At 45.2% G+C, this 20,634-nt stretch overlaps 1 protein-coding gene across 4 annotated transcripts in view; it reads left to right on the forward strand.

Annotated features, from left to right (window-relative positions):
• The window catches only part of PCGF5 (polycomb group ring finger 5), a 72,508-nt gene that overhangs the window by 15,922 nt on the left and 35,952 nt on the right, over positions 1-20,634 (forward strand). Inside the window, exon 1 of one of the 4 annotated variants that reach the window (XM_044299805.1) lies at positions 19,315-19,355. The exons of the other annotated variants lie outside the window; for them this stretch is intronic. The gene's annotated coding sequence lies outside the window, so the exon portion shown is untranslated. Of the gene's footprint in view, positions 1-19,314; positions 19,356-20,634 lie in introns of those variants that run through there. 4 annotated transcript variants of the gene reach the window in all.

A 20,634-nucleotide genomic window follows, 5' to 3' on the forward strand; every position in this document is an offset into this window, starting at 1 on the left:
ACAGCCGCTATATAATGAGAGAAGGCTGAGAGATCAGGGGCCTTCTGAAACAGCTGATCAGCGGGGGACCCCGGTGTCAGACCCCCACCAATCAGATACTGATGACCTATCCAGAGGATGGTAATAAAATATGGGCAGAAGCAGCACTACACGGTCTTTCGTCGATGCGAATGATCAATGCAACAGCCTCGCCGTTGGCCCTTGATCCAACAGGCCATATGATGAACAAAGAAATAAAGATGGCTCCGGCAGCATCTTACATCATCCGGTATTTTTATTGCGACCTCAAGACAAATATAACAGCAACGTTTCGGCTGAAACTCAGCCTCAGGCTTGACAAAGGCTGAGTTTCAGCCGAAACGTTGCTGTTATATTTGTCTTGAGGTCGCAATAAAAATACCGGATGATGTGAGATGCTGCCGGAGCCATCTTTATTTCTTTTTTCTCTATCCAGAGGATAGGTCATCACTTAAAAGGTCTAAGAAAACTCTTTTAATATTGACAACTATTTTCACTTCCTGTTCATATTTAGATTTAGAAAGGTGCATTCTTCTACTCCAGCATTTAAATTGGTTGCTCATAGGCCACCTGGAAGTAATGTTGTGGTCTCCTACTTCATATCCCACTCATTCCAGACCACTTCCCATGGTGATAACAGCCAAATCCTAAATAGCTCATTTTCAGGGACCTGTTGTGTGGTATGGGTTTATTCAATTCTAAGTCAGGGATCAGCAACTTCCGGTACTCCAGCTGCTGTGAAACTGCAACTCCCAGTATGCACACTTAGGCCTTTTTCACACGTGCAAGTTTTCCGCACGGGTGCAATGCGTGAGGTGAACGCATTGCCCCCACACTGAATCCGGACCCATTCATTTATATGGTGCTGTGCACACGAGCGGTGATTTTCACGCATTAATTGTGAGTTGCGTGAAAATCGCAGCATGCTCTATATTGTGTGTTTTTCAGGCAACACAGGCCCCATAGAAGTGAATGGGGCTGCGTGAAAATCACAAGCATCCGCAAGCAAGTGCGGATGTGGTGCGATTTTCACGCATGGTTGCTAGGTGACGATCGGGATGGGGACCCGATCTTTATTATTTTCCCTTATATATAACATGGTTATAAGGGAAAATAATAGCATTCTTAATACAGAATTCAAAGTAAATTGGGGAAGGGGGGGTTAAAAAATAAATAAAATTAAACTCACCTCATCCACTTGTTCGCGCTGCAGTCTTCTTTTTCTTCTTTGATGACCTGGGAGGAAAAGGACCGAACCCGGACTTCTTCACAGAAGTTTGGGTTTGGGATCAGTGTTCTATAAATTTTGTTATTTTCCCTTATAACATGGTTATAAGGGAAAATAATAGCATTCTTAATACAGAATGCTAAGTAAATTAGGGATGAAGGGGTTAAAAATAAAATTAAAAAAATTAAACTCGCCTCATCCACTTGTTCGCGCTTCCCGGCTCGTCTTCTTTCTTCTTCTCTGATGTACTGGGAGGAAAAGGACCTTTGGTGATGTCACTGCACTCTTCGCATGGTCCATCACCATGGTGATGGACCATGTGATGGACCACGTGATGAGTGCAGAGCCATCACATGGTCCATCACCATGGTGATGGACCATGTGATGAGCGCAGTGACGTCACCAAAGGTCCTTTTCCTCCCAGTACATCAGAGAAGAAGAAAGAAGACAAGCCGGGAAGCGCAAACAAGTGGATGAGGCGAGTTTAATTTTTTTTTATTTTTAACCCCTTCATCCCTAATTTACTTAGCATTCTGTATTAAGAATGCTATTATTTTCCCTTATAACCATGTTATAAGGGAAAATAACAAAATTTACAGAACACCGATCCCAAACCCAAACTTCTGTGAAGAAGTCTGGGTTCGGATCTGGGTACCAAACATGCCGATTTTTCTCACGTGGGTGCAAAACGTATTAAAACGTTTTGCACTCGCGTGGATAAAAATGCGCATTTTCCCGCAATGCACCCGCATTTTATCCGGCCCTCACACGCAACGCCCGTGTGAAAGAGGCCTTAGGGTATGTCTACACAGCAACATGTGTCACGTGGCAGCAAGTTGCAGAAAAGTTGCGCAACCCCAAAATATGTGCGACTTGTCAGCAACTTCCTGTCACATGACTATTTTAGAACTGTGATTCCGACATGCCTGGATCTTTTGCGACTGTCACGTAGCAGCATATCGGTCACATTGCGACATCATTAACATACATTACATTAAATGTTGTGCTACTTTCTTGTCGCTGTGTACACTTGTGAAAAGAATAGCGCTGATCCTGCTAAGACATGTTTGTTGGTTGAGCATATTAACAGTACATCTCTACCCAAATAAACGCTGTGCACATAAATGCTGATCTCCTCTCAGATTTCTCTGTGTTTCAGTTTAGAGCAACACTTTGTGCTCCACAGCTGCTCTTCCTGAAGTATGTGGGGACTTCAAATCATGGTCAAACAATAGACAAGATATTAAAGGGGGAATCCCATAAAACCACACTATTCACCTATCCAAAGAATAGGGGACACCGCATTCAACCCTATGGGACTGCAGGAGATAGCCGAGCCCTTGTATGTAGCTATCTTTGGCAGGCCCATAAAGTATAATGGTGTGGTGGACACACGTGTCTGACGTTCCATTTAAATAAAGAACCTAGGCCCCTAGTGATCGTCGGGGTCCCAGCAGTCAGACCCCCGATAAACTGACTCTTGGGGATTCTTGTCATGGGACAACCTGTTTAACCTGATTTACTCTTGCAGCCTCAATCTACCTGTATACATAGATTCTATGGTGATTTTTCCTGATTATGTCAGGTCTCTGTCTGTCAGTAAGGTGTACATCACTTCTATAGTCATATCCATGCCCCATTTGTATTTAAAGCAAGGAATAGGCACCGAAGTAGAAGAATCTACGTGCTATGAACTGGGGTGGATTTCAGTTGTAATTTACTCCAGTTTTCTGAAGTAAATTATTATGATTGTGTCAGTCTGCAGACGAGCGAGTATTCCGCACGGGTGCAATGCGTGATGTTAATGCGATGCGCCTGCACTGAGTCCGGACCCATTTATTTCAATGGGTCTGTAGTACATGAGCGTTGGTTTTTGCGCATCACTTGTGCGTTGCATGAAAATCGCAGTATGTTCTATATTCAGCGTTTTTCACGCAACGCTGGCCCCGTAGACGTGAATGGGGCTGTGTTAAAATCGCATTGCATCCGCAAGGAAGTGCGGATGCGATGCGTTTTTCACTGATGGTTGCTAAGAGATGTTTGTAAACCTTCAGTTTTTTATCACGCGCGTGCAAAACGCATTAAATCGCATTGGACCCGCGTGAAAAAAACTGAACAACTGTATCACATACAAAACTGAATGAACTTGCTTGCAGGACCTTTTTGTTTGGTAAAAAAACAGGATCCCAAATGGAAACTGAATAGATCCCATTGTAGTCAATTGTGTCTGTTCAGCTCAGTTAATTTCAGTTACTGTATGTGCGACACTTCCGTTATTTTCGTTGTTCTGCTCCTATAATCTCGGATTTTTTTAGATGCCTCCCTTATGGACCTCCACTGTAACCAATTTTTGGAGGTAACAACCTAAGTTGATTTTGGTCGTTCACTTCAGATGCCGCAGACCCGCTCTTTTCTTAGCTCCACTGAATGAAGCTAAACTGCACGGACAAGCCCCTTCTTGGTGCGGCTTTAAACTGCCAGCCCACTAACTTCAGCACTGCCTCCTGTTGAAACCAGTGGGAGGCAGACGCCACACGAATTTTAAAGCGGTGTCTGCATCAAAATCCATTATGTGAATGGGCCCTAAGCGCTAGGCCACACATCCGAGAGGACCTGTGTATTGCCTCTTAATTTTGGCACATCTCAGCGGACTTTATACTAAGAATGTGTATGAAATGCTAATCTTGGTAAACTTCCACCAATGATTTTTAGGAGTTTCATTTAGCATACAGTTTACATTCTAGCAGATTTTTCTTGTATTTTCTTAAGATGTTTTTAGATAGAAATGTCTTGTACATGGCATAGGTTATTACATGCGTTATATTGTGACTTGTCTGCGGGTATATGGTTGCCTTGTTTTAGGATTATATTTTGTTTGATAGCTATCCACAGAATTGATAAATGAGGTCTTTGGTGGAAGAGGAGAAGAGAGCAGTAGTTGTTTTAACGTAATGCTTTCCAGGAGCACTCTAACTAAAGCCACTTCTTGAATGAACTTTTTGTGTTCTCTTCAGAAGCAGGTAGGTGGAGCACTACAAAAGTATAGTGTATTTCAAATTAAATAAATTCAATGCAGAAAGGGCAAGTCACAAAGCACCTTTGTTCAGCAGTATGGATTTTCATGAGGTAATAGGAGCGTCTACCTGAAAGAACACTGTAAAGTCACATCTATCTTCTCCGTAAGAAGGACACCCTAGCAGACACATAGTGGTTCACATGAAGATTGCTTTCACAGTTGACATTTTGAAGACACTTTGCCTTATATATAAGTAATTATATACTATCAAATAGTGTAGGGATCGTCTCTTATTCGGGGGTCAGTCTCACAGAATTGCCTTCATCATCACTGGGTTTCAGGTCCAAACAGTGCGATTTATTTGACACTCTTCATACACAGCATGGCATAAAACAAAAGCCTGCCCGTCTGGGCTCTACCTAAACATAATAAACATCGTATCCCTCACTCAGCTATACGATAGCGTTCACACATGGAACCAGGTGCAGCTTACCCCAGACAACAGTCCACCAGCCCTCAGACTGTAACAAATGCAGTACCTTTGGAGGGGGTTGTGGTCTAGCAGTCCTCCCGACTATGACCTTTCAATGCTTGTTCCCGGGCGTCGCTGAGTCCCCCAAAGTCCAGGCTATTGCATAGCCTCGTGGCCCCTCAGCCTTGCCTAGCTGAGACCACACTGAGAGAGCCTCACCAGGCCTCTGCACACTCTCCTGAGTGAGACACATCAAATTCCAGCAACCAGACTGAGACACATCCAATTCCAGCAACCCAATTCCACACCTAATTCCAGCAACCAGATTAAATGGAATCCCTGGACGTGAGCGTGCCCTAAGTCCTGGACTGGAGCATGGGGAACAGACACCCACCCAGCACATTGCCTGTTCCCAGTAAAAGCCCGCCCCGGACTAGCTGGAACCAGCTATTCTAACTATATTGGTGTCCACCAGCTAACTTAGTGACCACCTATTTAGGGGCCTTAACTCCACCAAGACCGGGCCCCTTGGTGACATGCTCCTGGTGCAAACAACACCCCTTTTATCATGCTTCCCCAGAACATTACTGCACACCTCAATGTTCACATTGCCACAATAGTAATTAATGAACACTAAAAGCATGTATTTCATAAGATGCCACACATGAAAGGATGTGCACTCTGCTCCAGGTAGAGGTTGTAGGGATGTTCAAACTGTATTTTCTTCTTTTCTCCCACCTATCGCAGACATACACAGTTGAGTCACATTATTATGACCACTTTCGACGTCGGCAGTGCGTAGCTTATGGAGGAAAGTGTGTTGGGAGCGGGCTTGATGGGTGTATAAGTCTGCACACATATCCCTCGTTGCTGTCATGGGTAAAAGGTGCAATTTATCAGAGTTGCAAAAAGGGATGATTATTGGCTTTCGGGGACAAGGGTGTCAGTATTTCTGAAAAAGTGCAGTTTGACGAGGACAACCCAAGTTGTTATCAACGCTCAGTTCAGAAGCCTGCATCTCTGATGGTATGGGGTTGCATGAGTGCGTGTGGCATGGGCAGCTTGCATGTCTGGAAAGGCACCATCAATGCAGAAAAATATATTCAGGTTCTAGAACAACATATGCTCCCATCCAGACGTCATCTCTTTCAGGGAAGACCCTGCATTTTTCAACAAGATAATGCCAGACCACATTCTGCATCAATCACAACATCATGGCTGCGTAGGAGAAGGATCCGGGTACTGGAATGGCCAGTCTGCAGTCCAGATCTTTCACCTATAGAGAACATTTGGCGCATCATAAAGAGGAAGGTGCAACAAAGAAGGCCCAAGACGATTGAACAGTTAGAGGCCTGTATTAGACAAGAATGGGAGAGCATTCCTATTTCTAAACTTGAGAAACTGGTTTCCTCGGTCCCCAGACGTCCCAGATTTCCAAAAAGAACTTCGAATCGTGACTCGTCTGACCACAGAACAGTCTTCCATTTTGCCACACTCTATTTTAAATGATCCCTGGCCCAGTGAAAACGCCTGAGCTTGTGGATCTTGCTTAGAAATGGCTTCTTCTTTGCACTGTAGAGTTTCAGCTGGCAACGGCGGATGGCACGGTGGATTGTGTTCACTGACAATGGTTTCTGGAAGTATTCCTGAGCCCATTCTGTGATTTCCTTTACAGTAGCATTCCGGTTTGTGGTGCAGTGTCGTTTAAGGGCCTGGAGATCACGGGCATCCAGTATGGCTTTACGGCCTTGACCCTTACGCACAGAGATTGTTCCAGATTCTCAGAATCTTTGGATGATGTTATGCACAGTTGATGATGATAGATGCAAAGTCTTTGCAATTTTTCGCTGGGTAACACCTTTCTGATATTGCTCCACTATCTTTCTGCGCAACATTGTGGGAATTGGTGATCCTCTACCCATCTTGGCTTCTGAGAGACACTGCCACTCTGAGAAGCTCTTTTTATACCCAATCATGTTGCCAATTGACCTAATTAGTGTTAATTGGTCTTCCAGCTCTTCGTTATGCTCAAATTTACTTTTTCCAGCCTCTTATTGCTACTTGTCCCAACTTTTTTGGGATTTGTTGACACCGTGAAAATTTGAATCAACGTATTTTTCCTTTAAAATGATACATTTACTCGGATTAAACGTTTGATCTGTCATCTACGTTCTATTACAAATAAAATATTGACATTTGACATCTCCACATCTTTGCATTCAGTTTTTATTCACAATTTGTTTAGTGTCCCAACTTTTTTGGAATCCGGTTTGTAGTTCCACACAGATAATGCCATAAAAAGGAATAGTGCAAATCATATAGTGCCCATCAAAATATTTCCATATGCACAACACCCCCAAGCAGTGTCTATCTTTGTGGGTGGTGGCCCCTAGATCCCGAAGGTGGTGGAGGCAGGGTCTGTGCTCCATATGCTGCTCCAATAATACAGCCCTGCCTGGCAAGGTTGTCATTTATCTTTCCAAGGCAAGATAAAATACTGGTGAGGTAGGCTCCAGACATATGCAATATTGTATATAGCGGACCGGTTTTTACTCCGCTGTCATTGGCATCTGCCTAGGTCTGCCTCCTGATGACAATATACAGATCTGTTATGTAGGAGCTGGGTTACAACTCATGTGGGAGTTGTAAGGTAACCCTGCTGAATGTCGTCCAGGTTTTCCATGTAACTAGGAAATTATTAAATAGGATTTTAAGAACCTTACAAAAAAAATACATTTTGTGTCAAAATTGCCAGCCTGAGATACACAAAAAAATCTGCAATACAGAAAGCAACTTTGTAGTAAATTAGATTTCAGTAACACTGAGGTCACTGACTACTACCTGAGGTGATGGAGTGATCTGGAGGTTTACAGAATTGATTGTGTACAAACAGCGCCCCCTATGCAAAAACCTATATTTATGGTTGATTTTTCATAATACTGAAGTATCAAGATATGTATTGTGGGGAATTTGTCATAAGGGGAATATTTGAAGTCAGTTTTGCTTGAGTCTGTGTTGGGGTACTTTATACCACATTTATCAAGTGTTGCATGTTGTTTGATAAATTTGTGTTATCCTGAAATTGCTTGACCAGTTTCCTATACTGATGACCTATCCTAACCCCACTGATCAGCTGTTTGAAGAGAATGCAGCGCTTGTACGAGTGGTGCCTTCTCTTCACTCTTTAGGCTTGTTTCACACTGGTGTTAGCCTTGTCCGGGTCCATACTAACCTTTGCACATGCGTGCTGCCGGAAGTCTGCTCCGGCACCACTCACTATAATAGGGACGGGCCAGAGATGCAGCCGCAGCACGACGAACATGCCGAGAGGTGGCCGGACAAAAAACACACGTGTGCAAACATTAGTACGGATCCGGCAGGCTGTTCCCCTGCCGGACAAGCTTAACAACAGTGTGAAAAAACCCTACCTACTTGCTGTCGACATTGCAGCAGCGAGCAGTGTAATTTGCAGCTCCTCCGTCCCATTCAATTCAGCACAAGCGCTGCGTTCTCATCAAACTGCTGATTGCCTGGGTGCCGGGAGTCGGACCCCCGCCGTTCAGATATCGATGACCTAACCTGAGGATAGGTCATCAATATAGGAAACTGGCAAACCCCCAAACCCTTTAAACCTAACACTTTTTGTCTAGAAAAACTACTGGAATGAGATTGCGACTTTCCAAAAACTTTTCAAAGCCGGAATTCTGGAGTGAAGACATGATAACTCAGGGCCATAGGCTGTTAGGTGCATAGAGTCAGCTGTATGAAGTAATGGTGCCAGTATCTAAAGTGGTTGTAAATGCTGTGACATCATTGTACATGAAATATGTTACGCAGCTGGAAAGCCCATAACTATCACAAAGCACCATTTTTGTTCTGCATTTCCTTTCACTGGATAACAGGAACTAGGCATGGACTCATTAATACATGAGATATACAGATAAGGTAGTTCCTAGACCTACTGCTATGAAGAACTGGAATTGCGGTACCACTTGCAGAAATAGTCTTTCATTGCTACAATTTTCCGCATTTAAGTCAATGGTAGAAAAAGCATGGAGAGGTTTTAAAGGGGTTCTGCAGTTTGTTTAAATTGATGATCTATCCTCTGGATAGATCAATCAGCATCTGATCGGCGGGGGTCCGACATCCAGGACCCCCGCCGATCAGCTGTTTAAGAAGGCAGCGGCGCTCCAGGTGAACAGAGCTTAGCCCCGCTCAGGCCAGTTAACACAAGTCGTGACGTCACTGGGCCTGCGGTAAACAGTGAGAAGGCCGCGCTGCTCCCTTCTCAAATAGCTAATCGGCAGGGGTCCCGGGTGTCGGACCATCGCCGATCAGATGCTGATTGATCTATCCAGAGGTTAGATCATCAGTTTAAACAAACTGCAGAACCCCTTTAATGGAAACCCCTTTTCCTATGGTAGTGTAGGATTTAAAAAAAAAAGACTCTCCTGTTGCCAGCGCACTGGTTCCAGTACAAGCTCCCTTCTAGTCCCTGCTGGACCAGAAGTGTGACGTGCCACCTACATATACGTCACCCTAGCCTCAGCGTTGATGTTTGCAGGCATGGCATGTGACCACTGCTAAGGCCACCGAATGGCTGGCAGGGGTAACATGCATGTAGATGACACGTCACATTCCAGGTCCAGTGGGGACTGGAAAAATTGAAGGGAGCTCGGTACTAGAACTGGAGCGCCGTTTACTGGTGTTTTTTTTTCTTTAAACTTATGCAACCCACCCCAGCCCCTCAGCCATATGAAAAGGGGGTTCTGGTATTGAAATAAGTAGAAGCAATTCCTGGAAAACATGAAGTTTTCAAAAGCAAAGGGTGAATGCATTTTTTGGACACGTGGTGTTTATACTGAACTCAGTTGGCGGCTCCATTCTGCATTTTCATGGTCTACTGCTTGGAGACTGAGCACTGGTTGCTGCTACAATAAAAAGCACTTACAGTTAACCTGGGCAGATCCGGCAGATCGAAATTTCACAAACTGACTTGTGGCAAAGGTGGCATCCTATGACCATGCCACATTTAGTTACATAGTCAATACGGTTAAAAAAACAACATAAGTGCATCAAATCTCTTCGGCACAACCCATACTACTATGAGTGAGATGATATGGTTGCATGCTTGATTTTATGTACCTGCTCATAATGGGTGTAACTGAAAACACCCAAACTCAATAATTAGGAGTGGTTTGACAGGCACAAAGCTGAGCACATTAATTAAAGGGAGTCTGCTTAACCAAGCACAATGTCTTGTAGGACTAGCTCAGCTGAATGTACTGATACATTTCACTTAGTGATGGTTTGGTTCATTCTGGGAAAAAAGTATTTTTAATCTATACGCAGATTAGCAGTTAAGTGCACCAAGGGCGGGCCTAAGCCACCCCGTGCACCTTCCGCCTTCCTCTGCCAGCCCCTTCTTCTCCTGGATAAGGTGAGATGACTGTGCAGGACCCTGACTCTGTCAGACCAGAAGGAGACAGAGGGGCCGGCAGGGGAAGCAGTAAGAGCGAGGGTCCATCCTCTGGGCACTTAACTGCTAATCTGCATAAAGATTAAAAGTACTTTAGCAAAGTATTTGGGGTCATGCCCCTCCGCCAGAATACCGCTGTAAAAACAGTCGCAAACTGTAGGTTTGCAACTTTTTAAATTACATTTGGCAAGTGGTGTTTTTACTCCACCCTTGGTGTTTTCCAAAAGGGGGGCATGGTATGGTGGTTCCGGGGCCATTGAAGATGGCAGATGTATCATTTTCTCCAGTTTTCTCGTATAAATGACTGAAATCTACACCAGCTACCAGCTGGAGTAGATATCATTGTAGACACGCGGACCGGTATTGATAAGTGACCCAAAATGTGTCTGGTTTTAGGTTAGGTTCCATGTTCATGTTTTCCGATGCAGTTTTTGAAGCCACAACCAGGTGTGCCTGCATCAGAAAACCTGCCTAAGGCTGCTTTCACATATAGAAGTTTGCTGGCATTTTTCTGCATGTCAGGATCACGACTTAGACTCAGGATGGGGAAAAAGTACAGATGGGTGTTACCAGTTGGGGGTGTGTCTCTGCGCAGTCTGATACCAGCAGCACTGATTGGACAGTCAGATAAGGCTACTTTCACACTTGCGGCAGAGTGATCCGGCAAGCAGTTCTGTCGCCAAAAATCCCTGATCAGTCTTAAAAATGCTTTGAAATGGCGGATCCGTCTTTCCGGTGTCATCCGGAAAAATGGATCCAGCTTTTTTTTTTTCAGAACAGAAGGACAGATCCAGCATTCCAATGGAAATAATTGCCATTCAGGCAAGTCTTCCGTTTTTTTGGGCCGGAAATAAAACCGTAGCATGCTGCTGTTTTATCTTTTGCCTGATCAGTCAAAATGACTGAACGGAAGACATCCTGATGCATCCTGAACAGGTTGCTCTCCATTCAGAATGCATGGGGATAAAACTGATCAGTTCTTTTCCGGCATTGAGCCCTTTTGACAGAACTCATGCCGGAAAAGAAAAACGCTAGTGTGAAAGTACCCTAAACCTGCTACTGGTTACACCCAGCAGTACCTTTACTGCAGACTGCTGGCTATTTATTTGTAAACTTTTAGCAGGAATAATACAGGAATGGAACAACATAGAGTCATAAGAATATATGCTCCAGAATTGTTATTATATGGGGAACGCAAGTCCTTACTAAAACAGACCTGTCAGGAGTGGGGACAGGTCCTCTTTAAAAAGTTTTCTCAGTTAATATTGTTCTGTTAAAAAAAATTGGCCGGCTTATATAAACTTTAAAATAGAATTAATATATTAGGCCGTGGTGACATTTTGTTGGCCCATTCTTCGTAGATGTTGCTGGAGATGAACTGAAAATCATTATGATTTGACATGTGAGCTAAATGACGATACTTATGTCAACTCAATAGAAGAGATGTCACAAGATCAGTCACTCAGTAGATGTCACTGCACACATAAAGGTCTGCTTTTAGTAGATGGATGATGTGTGTCTCACGTTTCCATCTATGACACAACCTCCATAAACTATCATAGTACAGGCTCCCAGCGACCGCACGGTATGAGCCTTGCCCTTCACATTCTCATAAGGAATAATTAGCACTGTATATCCGAACAGATGTAAAATTTACAGACGTACATAAGGGAAAATAAATAATAAGGATTACCATAAAATCTATGGCTAGATATCCTACAGCTCCCTTGCTTCAAAGGGTTCTCTCATTAGAGACAACCTCTTTCAGAATCCAGTCCCAGTTACTGTGGATCCCTCAGCCAGCGTGTCCGGAAAAACAGCTGATTTTGCCGGGAAAAGCCATGGGAAGCGAGGGATTTGTAATGTATATGACGGCCATTCGGATAAATGGCCTTTCTGTAAAACAAGGATAGCTTGAGTCCATCAAGATTGGGAGCCACGTGTGCAGAGCAACACTCCATTTTGGTTTGTCAAAGGAGGTCCCAAAAAGGGTACCCTCTGTCCTTATGTTTTAACAAGGCATTAAGACAGCATTTGTTTTAATGAGACAACCCCTTCAAGGCTGGTTTCAGACAGCAAAAATGCAGATCCGGACCTTCTGTCATTCTGTGGTTCATCTGATCTGAGATGAAATTACAATCTTCATTATAACATTGTACTGGGACCATCAAAGAAGGCACTGGAATCTGAGACTTCAAATCTGGTTGTGACCTTCACCAGCTGCCTCAGTCTGTAGAACAGAATAAGGGGACCCCATTCCCACTGCAGTTTGTGGGGCTGTTTGTTGAGCCAAAGTCACAAGTGGATGCACCAAAAATGAGAAGTATATGTCCTTTTTTCATATTTTTCATTCCTTTTGAATCTTACTGGCTTTAGCCAAAAAACTGCACTAAAAGCTGTTGTTTTTTTTTTCAAAAATGCTTTGTGAAACCACCCTGAAGGAAGTTTCAAACCAAATACTTTTGTAGTAGTTTTTGTACTAGTAGTGTATTTTTGTAGAAGTTGAATCAAACTGTTACAGTACATGTAAACCTGCAAATACAGAAGTAGATGTTACAGCGGCGGTCCATGGCTGTCAGGGTAGTTTTGTGCCTCGATGCAGGCTGCTAAGCCTCTATCTCTCTCTCTGCCCATCGGGTGCTCGCGCACACTCTCTCTGGCCCTGATCCTCACCAGCCAGGCTGGCCATCTTGGGGTACTTAAGGCACTTTCCCCTGTGGGAAGGTGCCTAAGCTATAGGTTCTAGTTGGCTAATGTCCTGCAACGGTGTGCTGTTTTAAGTGTCTTACTGTGTACCGACTTCTGCATGTTTAATGAACTTGACCCTTCGCTGTCTAACCTGACCTATGCCTGATCTCTATACTGCCCACTCTGTGTTCAGACTGTTTATCGGATTGCACATACTCTATCAGTCCTGACCTTGGAAAGTCCATAACCGCAGTTTTGCTCAGGGGCATAGCTAAAGGCTCATGGGCCCTGGTGCAAGATTTCAGCTTGGGCCCCCCTTCCTTAATTGGCCAGGAAAGCACATTTCCTTTGTGCTGCCTGAGGCAAAAATTTAAACAGCATGCCAAATTCTCGACCTAACCCGTTCCCTCCAGCCAGAGGTTTAACTTGACCAGTATGCACTTTCTATAATACCAGTGTCTTCTTATACACCACAAGGATCTTTGGGCCCCCTCAGGCTCCCGGGCTCGGTAGCAACTGCTACCTCTGCACCCCCTATAGCTATGCCCCTGGATTTGCCTAATCCCACGGTGCTCAACACTGGTGTCTCTTGACCCTCTTGGGTCTGCAATGACTTGAACAGAGTCTACTCCGAGAGGTAGTAGCCTGGTCTTTCCCCTGCAGCAAAGTCCAGATCCCTGTATAGAGGTTAAGGAGTGAAAACCAGGGGGGGCCACTTTGATAATGCCCTTGGTAGTAGACCTAAGCCAAATAGTGACACGGTGGATCCACACTTGTTGTGTAACACTGGCTAAGAAGTATCAGCCTTTGGCCTAATGTACACGGCCGTTGTTTTGGTCCGCATCCGAGCCGCCGTTTTGGCGGCTTGGATGTGGACCCATTCACTTCAATGGGGCCACAAAAGATGCGGACAGCACTCCGTGTGCTGTCCGCATCCGTTGCTCCGTTCCGTGGCCCCGCTAAAAAAATATAACATGTCCTATTCTTGTCCGCGCTTTGCAGACAAGAATAGGCATTTATATTAAAGGCTGGCCATGCAGTTCCGCCAATTGCGGAACGTGCACACATGGAAGCCATCCGTGTTTTGCGGATCTGGGATTTGCGGACCACGGTCGTGTGCATGAGGCCTTTCTCTAATGTTTCCATTTCATTATGGATCCACTGCTGGCTTTGGCTGGCTCAAACAATGATGACTTACTCCATGTGTGATTCCACCTTTTGTCTATTTCGTAAAAGGTGAAACAAAAAAATGATATCATACTGAATGTGCATTTCCAGCGTCAGTCTATTATTCAGCATTTTGAACTTGCTCCAAGGAGCAGTTTTCATAAAGAACACAATCTGTATTGGGTTCAGATTTTGGGAAGACAAGAAGTGAGCTGGAAGGAATTAATTGCATTTGAGGGAGCAGAAAAGTTACTGAAGCAAAATGATTTAATGAGCCTACAGAAAAGGAACTTTCTAAAATCTTGTACAAATGTCTATTTTTTCTTTTATAGATAAGTCTATCTATATATTCCTATATCTTATGTACAGTATATTAGCCTTGTTTTTTAAAGGACTTCCCATTTATAAGAACATTTTTCAGGTTATGTCTAATAGATTTTACTGCATTATCGTTCAAAATACTGTGCACTGTAGTAGTTGCAGTGATCATTAAAGAGTAAATGACCCTATGAGGGACCAATTTATCAGTTGGCCTGTGTTAAAGGGTTGTCTCACTTCAGCAAATAACATTCATCATGTAGAGAAGGTTAATACTATATTGTCATTGTCCATATTGCTTCCTTTGCTGGCTTTGCTTTGATTCGTTTTTCCATAACATTATACACTGCTTGTTTCCATGGTTACGACCACTCTGCAACTCAGCAGCAGTGGTTGTGCTTGTACACTGTAGGAAAAAGCAGTATATATAGTGTTACCACGGACCGCTCGCGGCCACGGAACACGGCCATGGGCATTCGGCCTTTAGCTGTCATTAAGGTCTTGTAAGAAAGCTTGGATTTCAGGCTAGCTGCTACCATTCAGGAGAAAGCAACATCTATAGCAGCCCTCCACTTTCTGCCTGAGCCCAGCTCCAGCAGAACAGTTAGCTACTTTTCCCACTGCCCCAGCTGGACTCGGGCAAAACAGTTAAGTGGTTAAAAAACAAACAAACAGGTTTTTTAGTGGCATTTTTTACACATGTTTTTCCCCCCGTACATTTCTATAAAGAAAGTGACATTACAGGGGGCATATACTTTCTTCTAATAATCACTATGCATGCAAACATTTTATTTATTTATTTTTGGTGGCCCCCAAAATCTCCAAAACCAAATCTGTTGTAGCGTGTCAATTTTTTATGTGCGGATTTCATAAATCTGCACCCTGTGAAGACACCCTTAGGGTGCCTGGACATGTTGTGGATTACATCGGGATTTTCTGCATTGATTTTCATACGGACAAACCGCAGTGTAATACAGTGCCAGCAAAGGGTATAAAATTAGACAAATCTCATGTACACTTTCCTTTTTTGTTTGATGAGGAAATTAACCTGCTGTGCAAATTTTGAAATCTGCAGTATGTCAAATCAGTGTTTGTCCGTCATGTGATAGAGAAGCCAGAGGGGAGCTGTCCAAAAAAACTCTTTATAAAACTCATAGGGGCTTATTTATTAAGACCGGTGATTTAGACGTCGGCCTTATGTCTGTCTGTGCTGCTGGAGGAAGCGCCAAAGTTATGTGGAGGCGCTTCCTCCAGGAGGCCGTGTGACAGACTTAAATCTACATCAGCTCCCTTTCTGGTGTAGATTTAGGGTCCATTCACACGTCCGCAAAATGGATCTGGATCCAACTTTGCGGAACGGATCCAGACCCATTTATTTTCAATGGGATTGGAAAAGATGCAGACAGCACACAGTGTGCTGTCTGCATGCGCACTTCCGTTACGCATCCGCACTTCCAGTCTGCAAAAAATGGAACATGTCCTATTCTTGTCTGCAGACGCGGACAAGAAAAACATTTCTATTAAAGTGCCGGCCTTTAAATGCCAAAATGCGGAATGCACATGGCCGGGTGTCCGTGTTTTGCAGTTCCGCAATTTGCAGACGTGTGAATGGACCCTTAAGCAATTTTCCACGCCAAAAACTGGTGTAGGAAATGATAAATGAGATGGCCCTGCCAACCCGCCCTCTTCCCCGCTCCCTTTTCTCGCTCTGACGCAAAAGTCACAGATATTGCCGCAAAATGATATGTCACAAAATCTGCAACTGATATAGGCCACAAACGTGGCCTATATCAGTTAATAAACGAGCCCTATAGTCTCTTCTTATGGGGGAGCCCTGGCTGGGGCTGCATGAAGAGGCTTTCTTTAATAGTAGGGGGACTTGCACACGCTGCAGATTATGTGTGGTTTTTCAGCGTTTATTCTCATGGGGAAAAAATGCTGCCTAATACAGTACCAGCAAAGGGTATGAGATAAGACAAATCTCATTTACACTTTGCATTTTTGTTCCATGCAGAAATTGCCCTGCTGTGTGGATTTTGAAATCCGCAGCTTGCCAGTTCTTTTTGTGCGAATTTCACCCTTTTTAGGTTCAGGCCTCATGCACACGACCGTTGTGTGCATCCGTGTCCGTTGTTCCGTTTTCTGTGATTTTCTCCGGACTCATTGACTTTCAATGGGTCTGTTGAAAACTCGGAAAATGTACCGTTTGTCATCCGTGCCCGTGATCCGTGTTTTCTGTCCGTCAAAAAAATATGACCTGTCCTATTTTTTGGACGGACAACGGTTCACGGACCCAGTCAAGTCAATGGGTCAGTGAAAAAACACAATCCTGGCTGCCATGGTTACTTAGCAATTTTAGAAGCATTATACTTACCTGCGCTGTCTGTGACCGGCCGGGCGCTCCTCCTACTGGTAAGTGACAGGTCTGTGCTATAAGCAATGCGCCGCACAGACCTGTCACTTACCAGTAGGAGGAGCGCCCGGCCGGTCACAGACAGCGCAGGTAAGTATAATGCTTCTAAAATTGCTAAGTAACCATGGCAGCCAGAACTGCAGTAGCGTCCTGGTTGCCATGGTTACCGATCGGAGCCCCAGCGATTAAACAGGGACTCCGATCGGAACACTCCGCTGCCACCAATGATGGGGGGGGGAGGGGGGAGGCCGCACTGGCCACCAATGAATTTAATACAGGGGAGGGAGAGAGGGGGGGCCGCACTGGCCACCAATGAATTTAATACAGGGGAGGGAGGGCCGGGGGGGGCGCCGCACTGGCCACCAATAAATTTAATACAGGGGAGGGAGGGGGGGGGGGGGCGCACTGGCCACCAATGAATTTAAAACTGGGGAGGGAGGGAGGGGGGTCTGCCCCCTGCTGCCTGGCTGCACCTGATCTCTTACAGGGAGCTATGATATGCACATTTAACCCCTCAGGTGCGGCACCCGAGGGGTTAATTGTGCGGATCACAGCCCCCTGTACGAGATCGGGTGCTGCCAGGCAGCAGGGGGCAGTCATGTACACAGTTCTTAGTATATTCTAACTTGAAGCGTCCCGATTACCATAGGAACGCCTCTGTGTTAGAATATACTGTCGGATCTGAGTTTTCACGCTCTAACTCAAATCCGATGGTATATTCTAACATAGAGGCGTTCCCATGGTGATGGGGACGCTTCAAGTTAAAATATACCATCGGATTGGAGAAAACTCCGATAGGGACTCCTGACTTTACATTTAAAGTCAATGGGGGACGGATCCGTTTGCAATTGCACCATATTGTGTCAACGTCAAACTGATCCGTCCCCATTGATTTGCATTGTAAGTCAGGACGGATCAGTGTGGCTCCGCACGGCCAGGCGGACACCAAAACAACTTTTTTTTTAACTTTCCTTCATGTCTGGTGATCCTCCAAAAATCACGGACGACACACGGAAGAAAAAACGGACACGGATCACGGAACAACGGAACCCCATTTTGCGGACCGTGAAAAAATATTGTCGTGTGCATGAGGCCTCACACTGAGTTTTTTTTATAGTTTGAAGCAGATTTCCCTTTAGGTTTTCCAGGTAAAGCCAGAATTGGATCCAGCAGGAAGGAGAAGCAGAATTCCTTCCTTTATAGTTCAGATTCCTTTTGTATCCACTTCCGGCTTCAGCTGAAAACCTGCAGAAAAATCTGCCTCAAAAGCTCAAATATGTATTTTGCGATCCACAAAACGGATAATGTCCGTGTTGCATGCGCACTTTTTTTGCGGACCTAGGTCCGTGATCCGCATTTTGTAGCCATGCTCTATCTCTTTGCAGAATGGACATACGGATGTGAAAAGCATGTCCACAAAACGCGGACAGTCCGCATTCGTATTTTGGAGATCCCCGCAGTTTGTGGACCGCAAAACAGAGTGTGCAAGAGGCTGAAACCAATGCAAGGGTGAAAACTGCAGTAAATCTGCATCAAAAACCGCTGGGGACACGTGTGGATTTTGGTGTTACTGCACAAAACAAATGTGTGGATTTTCTGTAGGTAGCCTGATTACATGCAATCTATTTACATAAATTCAAAGCCCATCTGTCAGCAGATCTGTCCCCGTGACACTGGCTGACCTGTTACATGTGCACCTGACAGATGAAGACGTCTGTGTTGGCCCCATGTTCACATGGCCTCGCCTTGCAGAGAAAAATGTTTTAATATATAAAGATGAGCCTCTTGGAGCAACGGGGGCGTTGTCATTACACCTAGAGGCTCAGCTCTCTGCACTTTGATTGACAGGGCCAAGAGGGGTAAAAATCATGTCCCTGTCACTCAAAGTGCAGAGAGAGCGGAGCCTTTAGGTGTAACGACAACGCCCCCGTTGCTCCTAGAGGCTCATTTGCATATAATAAAACATCATTTTTCTCAGCACTGCGGGCACATATGAACATGGGACCAACACCGATGCCTTCAGCTGCCAAGCGCCCATGTAACCGGTCAGCCAGTAGAACGCACGGCTGCCGACTGTCCAGAAATTCCTGGAAAGGCAGTAAAAATAGTCAATTTTGGCAATCTGACTGATTTTATTTTATTTTTTCAGCAGTGGTAGTGGAGCAGGTTGTTTTTGAGGTAATTATTATTTATACACGTTCATTGTTGGATGGTTTTTGCAATCTGTTCATAAAACCCTAAACATAAAATATATAAGCACAGCCAGTTAGAGAAGTGGCACCAGCCCAGCAGCAATGTTTATCCTCTCACCGAGCAGTCTATGAAAAAACCACTGTCACCAAATGTGTATACAATGTGTCACTCTCCACCGCCCCGATGTCGTCTCTATTTACTACGCAACCTCACCTCCCATTCATGTTCACCTCCAGCATTGTAGTGCGCCTGCGCAGACCCCTGCCCGCCGCTCGCTAGTAGCGCGCATGCGTCAGGCGAAGTCTTCGTCATCAGGAATTACTGGCGAGGTGATATTTGTCGGCGCATGCGCGGTCCTCTCTGGTGAGTTTCGCCCCCCTAGAAGTCCCCCGTACCGGCTGCGAAAGAGCGCGGAATACTTGTATCGCGCTGTGTGTATATGGCGCTGCTAGAGTTCTAGAAGTAGAAGGCCTCAGCTGGAGCGAGCTGAGAGGAAAAAGTCGCAGCCCTCCCTGTTTGTAACAGGGGGAGCTCTGTTGGTTTTCTGGCTTCGGGGGAGTGTCAGGACATGTTGAAGAATCAGGGAGGCTGCTAGGAGCCTTGACAGTTCTTCCCGCCTTATATCTCTGACAGGATACAGAGAAACCTGAGGGGATTATAGGAAAGAGAAAGTCATTGGGGGACATTTATCAAACTGGTGTGAAGTGGACCTGGCTTAGTGGCCCAGAGCAGCCAATCAGATTCCTCCTTTCATTATTCACAGGTCCTTTGGTAAATTAAAGGTGGAATCTGGTTGCCATGGGCAACTAAACCACTTCGACTTTGCACCAGTTTGATAAATCTCCCCCATTGCCTTCTGTTGAGTGACATGGGTGGGCACCCAGCTTTCCCAGGTTCCTGAGCTGCTAATAAAGTGATACGTTCCTGCTTGACCAGTCAGATTTGCTGACACATGAGTTTTTTTCAAGACTTTTAATTGTCAGGTTGACATACAGATCCAGCACGTGTCCTGTGTGTCGCACTGGGAACTTAGGCTACTCTCACACTAGCGGCAGGACGGATCCGACAGGCTGTTCACCCTGTCAGATCCGTCCTGACGCTATTTCGCCGTGCCGCCAGACCGCCGCTCCGTCCCCATTGACAATAATGGGGACTGGGGCGGAGCTCCGGCGCAGTGCACGGTGAGAGGCCGCCGGACTAAAAAGTCGGACATGCAGTACTTTTAGTCCGCCGGCCTTCCGCCGTGCTGCGCCGGAGCTCCGTCCCCATTATAGTCAATAGGGACGGAGCAGCGGCAGGACGGATCCGACAGGGTGAACAGCCGTTGGATCCGTCCTGCTGCTAGTGTGAAAGTACCCTTAAAGTGGCCCTGCAAAAAAAACTTAAAGTGTCCTCATGTTGTAGATGGGTCCAAATTGACAGAAGGCGGGAAACACAAGTAGGTGAGGCCAGCGATACTGTAGTGCAGCACAATATACTGCCCCCCAATGTCTGATACGTGTAGGGTCCACCTCTGGCGCCCACCTATCCTTAGAACGGAGCCCGTCGGAGGGTGCACCGCGTATGTGGGGCCACCCTCCATTTATTTCTTTGGGAATGTCGAAAATAGCCAAGCGGCACGCTGGTATTTGTGAAAGTTCTG

The sequence above is a fragment of the Bufo gargarizans genome, chromosome 6 (genome assembly GCF_014858855.1).
Source record: "Bufo gargarizans isolate SCDJY-AF-19 chromosome 6, ASM1485885v1, whole genome shotgun sequence".
Taxonomy (NCBI): Eukaryota; Metazoa; Chordata; class Amphibia; order Anura; family Bufonidae; genus Bufo; species Bufo gargarizans.